The following is an 8352-nucleotide window of genomic DNA, read 5'->3' as shown; positions in this document are numbered from 1 at the left end:
CCCCCACCAGCACCAGGCCCTGTACCCGGCCACCCCTCCCCCCACAGCCAGCGCCAGGCCCCGCACCCGGACACTCCTCCAAATCTCCTCCTCGTCGCTAGCCCAGAGTCAAAGACAGCCCCAGGCCCAGCAGCTCCCGCCCCAAGTTGCACTTACGCGCGCCGGACTGGGCAGCTGCTCCCGGCAGTGCAGGGACGCGCAGCGCTGGGCCCCGCCCGCCGGCTCGGCTCAGCCTGGCTCGGCTCGGCTCGGCTCGGCTCAGCTCGGCTCGGCTCGGTCCGGCCCGGGACTGGGACTGCCGTGAGCAAGGCCGGCATTGGCCGGTTACCATGGGAACCGCATCCGCCTGGCCAGGAGGTACCAGCTGGGGGGGGAGGCCGAGCGCCCCCCAGCTGTGAGCCCCTCATCAAGCCCCTGAGTCCCCCCATATCCGCCCCGAGCCCCAGAGCCCCCCAGCTGTGAGCCCCTCAGTCCTCCCCAGCTCTGAGCCCCCCCATACCTGCCCCGAGTCCAGAGCCCCCCAGCTCTGAGCCCCCACTGAGCCCCCCCACACCAAGCCCTGAGACCCCCCCAGCCCCTCACCGAGCCTCAGAGCCCCAGACCTCCACTGAGCCCCTGAACCCCCCCAGCTCTGAGCCCCAGCAGCCCCGCCCCGCCCCCACAGCCCTAAGTCCCTCAGACCTACACTGACCCCTCCACTCACCCAGCCCCTCCCCAAGCCCTGGCACCCCCAGCCTCTGAGCCCCCCCAGACCAGCACCGAGCATCTGAGCCCCGCACCCCAGCCACCACTGAGCCCCTGCACCAAGTCCCTCACCCCCCCAGCCAGCCCGCCCCTCACCCCCTGTACCGGGCCTCTGAGCCCCCCAGCCGTGAGCCCTGCCCCCCCCAACCAGCCCCTCACCAAGCCCCTGAGCCTCCCTAGACCTGCACTGAACCTCTGAGCCCCACCCCCCAGCCACCCCCCATCCCCTCACACCCTGAGCACCTCACCGAGCCCCTGAGCCCCACCCCCTGCACCACCCCAACCTGCCCTGACCCCCCCAGTTCTCACACCCAGCCCCCCACCCAGCCACTGAGCTCAGCCCCAGAGCCCCATCTGGGTAGAACGGGTAGAAGGGGTGATGTATGAATGGAAGGGGGGGATGGAGATGGGGGTGAATGGGTAGAAGGTGGGGGTGGGATGGGTTGAAGGTGGGGATGGATGGATGGAAGGGGTGGATGGAGATGGGGTGGATGGGTAGAAGGTGGGAGGGATAGGTTGAAGGTGGAGGTGAATGGATGGAAGGGGTGGATGGAGATGGAGTGGATGGGTAGAAGGTGGGGGGATGGGTTGAAGGTGGGGGTGGATGGATGGAAGGGGTGGATGGAGATGGGGTGGATGGGTAGAAGGTGGGAGGGATGGGTAGAATGTGGGGTGGATGGATGGAAGGGGTGGATGGAGATGGGGGTGAATGGGTAGAAGGTGGGGGTGGGATGGGTTGAAGGTGGGGATGGATGGATGGAAGGGGTGGATGTAGATGAGGTGAATGGGTAGAAGGTGGGAGGGATGGGTTGAAGGTGGAGGTGAATGGATGGAAGGGGTGGATGGAGATGGAGTAGATGGGTAGAAGGTGGGGGGATGGGTTGAAGGTGGGGGTGGATGGATGGAAGGGGTGGATGGAGATGGGGTGGATGGGTAGAAGGTGGGAGGGATGGGTAGAATGTGGGGTGGATGGATGGAAGGGGTGAATGGAGATGAGGGGAATGGGTAGAAGGTGGGGGTGGGATGGGTTGAAGGTGGGGATGGATGGATGGAAGGGGTGGATGGAGATAGGGTAGAAGGTGGGAAGGATGGGTAGAAGGAGGGGTGGATGGATGGAAGGGGTGGATGGAGAGGAGGTGAATGGGTAGAAGGTGGGGGTGGGATGGGTTGAAGGTGGGGATGGATGGATGGAAGGGGTGGATGGAGATGAGGTGAATGGGTAGAAGGTGGGAGGGATGGGTTGAAGGTGGAGGTGAATGGATGGAAGGGGTGGATGGAGATGGGGTGGATGGGTAGAAGGTGGGGGTGGGATGAGTTGAAGGTGGAGGTGAATGGATGGAAGGGGTGGATGGAGATGGGGTGGATGGGTAGAAGGTGGGAGGGATGGGTTGAAGGTGGAGGTGAATGGATGGAAGGGGTGGATGGAGATGAGGTGAATGGGTAGAAGGTGGGAGGGATGGGTTGAAGGTGGAGGTGAATGGATGGAAGGGGTGGATGGAGATGGGGTGGATGGGTAGAATGTGGGGTGGGATGGGTTGAAGGTGGGGATGGATGGATGGAAGGGGTGGATGGAGATGAGGTGAATGGGTAGAAGGGGGGAGGGATGGGTTGAAGGTGGGGGTGGATGGATGGAAGGGGTGGATGGAGATGGGGTGGATGGGTAGAAGGTGGGGGTGGGATGAGTTGAAGGTGGAGGTGAATGGATGGAAGGGGTGGATGGAGATGGGGTGGATGGGTAGAATGTGGGGTGGATGGATGGAAGAGGTGGATGGAGACGAGGTGAATGGGTAGAATGTGGGGTGGGATGGGTTGAAGGTGGGGATGGATGGATGGTAGGGGTGGATGGAGATAGGGTAGAAGGTGGGAAGGATGGGTAGAAGGGGGCGGTGGATGGATGGAAGGGGTGGATGGAGATAGGGTAGAAGGTGGGAAGGATGGGTAGAAGGGGGGGTGGATGGATGGAAGGGGTGGATGGAGATGAGGTGAATGGGTAGAATGTGGGGGTGGGATGGGTTGAAGGTGGGGATGGATGGATGGAAGGGGTGGATGGGTAGAAGGTGGGAAGGAAGGGTAGAAGGGGGGGTGGATGGATGGAAGGGGTGGATGGAGATAGGGTAGAAGGTGGGGGTGGGATTGGTTGAAAGTGGGGATGGATGGATGGAAGGGGTAGATGGAGATAGGGTAGAAGGTGGGAAGGATGGGTAGAAGGGGGGGTGGATGGATGGAAGGGGTGGATTCATAGATTGTAGGGCTGGAAGGGACCTCGAGAGGTCATTGAGTCTAGTCCCCTGCCCTCATGGCAGGACCAAATACTGTCTAGACCAAGCCTGCACAACTCGTAAAGCGGCGAGGGCCGTATTACTCCAAAGAAAACGGCTGAGGGCTGACCCCTGGCCCTGGTGACCCCACCCCCAGCGCCGCCAGGCCTCCTCGAAACACTCCACCACCACCACCCCCAGTATCACACCCCCCCCAGCACCACCCACCCTGTGGAAACAGACCCTCCTTCTCCAGCGCTGCCCCACCAAAAGAGCGGTATTGCACCTCGGTAATATAAACAGGCCCCTAAGGTTGTATAATTAAGGTAAAACAAAAATGTCTCTTTGCTAGAAGTAGAATAAGATTTTCCCCCAACTTTGTAATCAATTGCCCAGTTGAATGAATGAGGTGGGACTGAGGAAGGCGTGGAAGGCAGCACCTCCAGGCAGCTGCACCCCTTGGAGAGGGGATGGGAGCCAGACCAGATCGGTAGAACAGGTCAGCCACTGACCCTCGCTCGCCTCCTCAGCCCCCGCCCCCCTGACTTGCCTCCTGTCATAAACAGGTAGTTAAGGGTTAATGCCTCTTTTCCCTGTACAGGGTTAAGAAGCTCAGTGAACCTGGCTGACACCTGACCAGAGAACCAATAGGGAGACAAGATACTTTCAAATCTTGGTGGGGGGGAAGTCTTTGTTTGTGCCCCTTGTTTTGGGGGTTGTTCGCTCTTGGGCCTGAGAGGGACCAGACGTCAATCCAGGCTCCCCAGATCTTTCTGAATGAGTTTCTCATGTTTCAAACTTACAAGTAACAGCCAGGCAAGACCTGTTAGTCTTATTTTTGTTTTCTCAACTTGTAGATGTTCCTTTTTGCTGAGAGGATTTTACCTCTGTTTGCTGTAACTTTGAACCTAAGGCTAGAGGGGGTTCCTCTGGGCTATATGAATCTGATTACCCTGTAAAGTATTTTCCATCCTGATTTTACAGAGATGATTTTTACCTTTCTTTTTAAGAACCTGATTGATTTTTCCTTGTTTTAAGATCCAAGGGGATTGGATCTGGAGTCACCAGGAACTGGTGGGGGAAAGGAGGGGAGGGATGGTTAAATTCTCCTTGTGTTAAGATCCAAGGGGTTGGATCGATGTTCACCAGGAACTTGGTGAAAAAGCCTCTCAAGGCTGCCCAGGGAGGGTAAGGTTTTGGGGGGGGACAGGAAGTGTTCCAGACACTGAAATGTCTGGACAGTGGCAGTGTTAACAGCTCTAAGCTAGTAATTAAGCTTAGAAGTGTCCAGACATGCAAACAGATTTCTCTCCAATCTCTCCGATACAGGCTTTTATAAGTCCAGAGGGGACCCATGTGACATGGGCTGCTACCACTGTGGCCAAAGAGGCCACATATGGTCCCAGTGCCCCAAGCTCAGGCACAGACTGAGCAGACCCAACCCACAGAGGGTTGACTGAGTAAAGACCCAGCTGGATGAGAGGCAGCGTTCCCAGGCAAGGGGGGCTGGCAGCGTACCACCTGCTAAGGAGGGAGGAGGGCCCCAGACCAGCCCCTCTGGGGGGCTGGATGCTCCAGACTCAGGGTTTTTGGTTTACAGGGTGGGCGCAGGGCCTGTCCCTACGGAGCGAGTGCCTTGTTCCCCTGGAGGTGCATGGCAGGAGGGTCAATGGATACTAGGATACTGGCACAGAGGTGACGCTGGCCCGGCCCGAGGTGGTGGCCTCAGATCAGCTGGTGCCCAACACTTACCTGACCCTGACGGGGGTGAGCGGGACCCCTTTCAAGGTGCCTGTAGCGAGGGTACACCTGAAGTGGGGGGCCAAGGAGGGCCCAAGGATGTGGGGGTGCACCCACATTTGCCCACTGAGGTGTTAATGGGGAGGGACCTGGAGGACTGGCCAAGCAATTCCCAGGGTACCCTGGTCATGACCCGCAGTCAGAGCCAGCGAGGGGCACTGCGCCCTGACAATGGGGAAGGTACCTTGCCCGAGGCACAGGACCCTAACCCAGGGGGGAGGGAACGCCCAGGGACGCGGCTCAGGGAGGCTGCAGCTTCAGACCCAGCTGGTGAGAGAGAGCAGGTCCCCATCCCTGTCCCAGCTGCTGAGTTCCCGCCCGAGTTGCAGAAAGATCCCTCCTTGCGGAAGATAAGGGACGTGGTCGACCTCAGTGCGGTACAGACCATGGGGGAAGGTTGCCAGAAAAGGTTCCTGTGGGAGAAGGGGTTCCTGTACCAAGAATGGGCTCCCCCAGGGGAAATGGAGTCGGGGGGGGATCAGGAGGCAGCTGGTGGTACCCTGGAAGTATCGCCGCCAGCTGCTCTGCCGGGCCCATGACATCCCTCTCGCAGGGCACCAGGGAACCTGGCGTCCCCAGCAGAGGCTGCTACAGAACTTTTACTGGCCTGGGGTCTTTACCCAGGTCCGACAGTGCTGCCAATCCTGTGACCCCTGCCTGAGGGTGGGGAAGGCCCGGGACAAGGGGAAAATGGCTTTAGGAGCCTTGCCAACAAAGGGGAGCCTTTCCAGAGGGCGGACAAGGTCAAAATGGGGGCTCTGAACCAAGAGAGCCCGAATCACAGCCCCCCAGACTGGAACACGGGCAGAAGACCCCAGCCCAGCTTGAACCCCAGGGGTACTGGGGTGGGGAAAGGGCACGGGTCCCACTGTGATGGAGTAGGGACTGTGTGGGGGGGATGGGAGAGCTGGGGTTACTTTAGGTGAGGGACCAGGACCTAAGGCTGTAACCTGAGCCAGAGAGCGGGGAGGCGGGGGGTGTCAGCACCTTTGCCCGGGAAGCTGGACAGAGAAAGGGGCCGGCTGGAGGGGGTTAGTTTAGTTTCGGTTTTGGGCTGGGTGGTTGGAATTCAGGGGACTAAGCTTCCTGAACCCCAGCAGGACTTGACTGAGGGGTCCTGGCTGTGCCTCCAGGCTCTGCTGTAACCTGCATTCCTGTTGTCCAATAAACCTTCTGTTTTCCTGGCTGGCGGAGAGTCACTGTGAGTCCCAGGAAGAGGGGTGCAAGGCCGGACTCCCCACACTCCGTGACACCCATAAACCTTCCCACATGCCAACTACAAGTGCCACCGAGCCCCCCCCCCCCCGCGCTAAAGGGGGGTGTGAAACTGGAAGGGCCTGGGGTAACTCCCACCCAGGAATGGGAGGGATGTTGGGGCGTCTCTGGGAACGTGGGTAGGTTCAAACTCCCCCAGGTCACTGGCTGAAGTGACCCCGCTCTGTTTGGTCTCAAAGGGGGGAGAGATGTGACGAACTGGGACTGTTCTGACTGTGGCCTGTGAATGCTGAGTGGGGGGCGGGGGGGGCGGCCTGGGAGGATGATCTGCATGGGGGGATGAGAGACTGGCTGGAGGGAGGAGACCTGAGCAGGTAACGGGGGAACCCAGGAAGGGGTTGGAGGCCAGGTGACACTGGACGAAGGCTGGGGGAGGAGACGCTGGGGGAGGACAGGGAGTTTTCGGGAGGTGGCTGGGGAATGGAGGGAGGCGCAGATGGGGCTCTGACCCCCCCAGAGGGGCTGTGGTGCCTCTGGGACCCCAAGATGGACTAACTGGGGGGCGGGTCCTGTTGTCTGTGACACCCGGTGAATCGCAGGAATGGGGGTGCAGGGCCCTGACTCCCCCACGCTCCGTGACACCCGGTGAATTGCAGGAAGTGGGGGGTGCAGGGCCCTGACTCCCCCACGCTCCGTGACACCCGGTAAATCGCAGGAAGTGGGGGGTGCAGGGCCCTGACTCCCCTACACTCCGTGACACCCAGTGAATCGCAGGAAGTAGGGGTGCAGGGCCCTGACTCCCCCACACTCCGTGACACCCGGTGAATTGCAGGAAGTGGGGTGCAGGGCCCTGACTCCCCCACGCTCCGTGACACCCGGTGAATCGCAGGAATGGGGGTGCAGGGCCCTGACTCCCCCACACTCTGTGACACCCGGTGAATCGCAGGAATGGGGGGTGCAGAGCCCTGACTCCCCCACGCTCCGTGACACCCGGTGAATCGCAGGAATGGGGGTGCAGGGCCCTGACTCCCTCATGCTCCGTGACACCCGGTAAATCGCAGGAAGTGGGGGTGCAGGGCCCTGACTCCCCCACACTCCGTGACACCCGGTGAATTGCAGGAAGTGGGGGGTGCAGGGCCCTGACTCCCCCACACTCCGTGACACCCGGTGAATCGCAGGAATGGGGGTGCAGGGCCCTGACTCCCCCACATTCCGTGACACCCGGTGAATTGCAGGAAGTGGGGGGTGCAGGGCCCTGACTCCCCCACACTCCGTGACACCCGGTGAATCGCAGGAATGGGGGTGCAAGGCCCTGACTCCCCACGCTCCGTGACACCCGGTGAATCGCAGGAATGGGGGTGCAGGGCCCTGACTCCCCCACACTCTGTGACACCCAGTGAATCGCAGGAATGGGGGTGCAGGGCCCTGACTCCCCCACACTCCGTGACACCCGGTGAATCGCAGGAATGGGGGTGCAGGGCCCTGACTCCCCCACGCTCCGTGACACCCGGTGAATCGCAGGAATGGGGGTGCAGGGCCCTGACTCCCCCCGCTCTGTGACAAGCTCCCATTGGCTGCAGTGCTTGGAGCAGAGAAAGCCCCTGACCCCACGCCCCGGCTGGAGCTCTGGCACTGGGCAAGCCCCCAGACGGTAGCTCAAGGGCCGGATTAAAACATCTGAGGGCCGGTTGTGGTCCCAGGGCCATAGTTTGCCCATCCCTGCTCTAAGCTGCCAGGGGACCATGGGACCAGCTCCTGTGACAGGTGGGCTAGCCCAGGTCCGACCGCTCTCCCAGCAGCTGGGCTTCGGCAGGGCTGTCTGAGCCCTTACGACTCTCTCCTTACCCCCTCCCGTGTGGGGCAGTCACCACCCCCCTAGGCAGCAGCCGATCACACTCCCGGCTCCGGGGCCATGTCCCAGCTCCCGGCAGCAGCAGCGCAACGCTGACCTCGTGAGATTCCTGGATCCCCGGGCCAGCAGGGCGCATGCTGCCCGTGTGACCCCGTCTATCGCCCAGGCCAGTGACGGCCCCCCACACCCCTAGAGCAGAGCTGCTAGACAAACCTTGAACCGTGGCCAGTGATGGAGAATTCCCCACAGCCCCAGCTAACTCCTCCCCATGGCGAACGGCCCTGCCTGTTACAACCATGCCTTTTCCCGCTGCCGTGTCCAGCCCTGCACGGGTTCTCCCTTCGGCTGCAACTGCAGAGCCCCTGACGCTGCACAACCCCGGCCCCTCTAGCCCGTCTCGGCCCCCTGCCGGTACCGCAGGACAGTGCCTGGTGGGGCTGGGACATTTAACCCGTGACTCGACCCTCGGCTCCCGGCTGGCTG

The sequence above is a fragment of the Gopherus evgoodei genome, unplaced genomic scaffold (assembly GCF_007399415.2).
Source record: "Gopherus evgoodei ecotype Sinaloan lineage unplaced genomic scaffold, rGopEvg1_v1.p scaffold_49_arrow_ctg1, whole genome shotgun sequence".
Classification (NCBI taxonomy): Eukaryota; Metazoa; Chordata; order Testudines; family Testudinidae; genus Gopherus; species Gopherus evgoodei.
Note: the sequence above shows the minus strand (reverse complement) of the source record.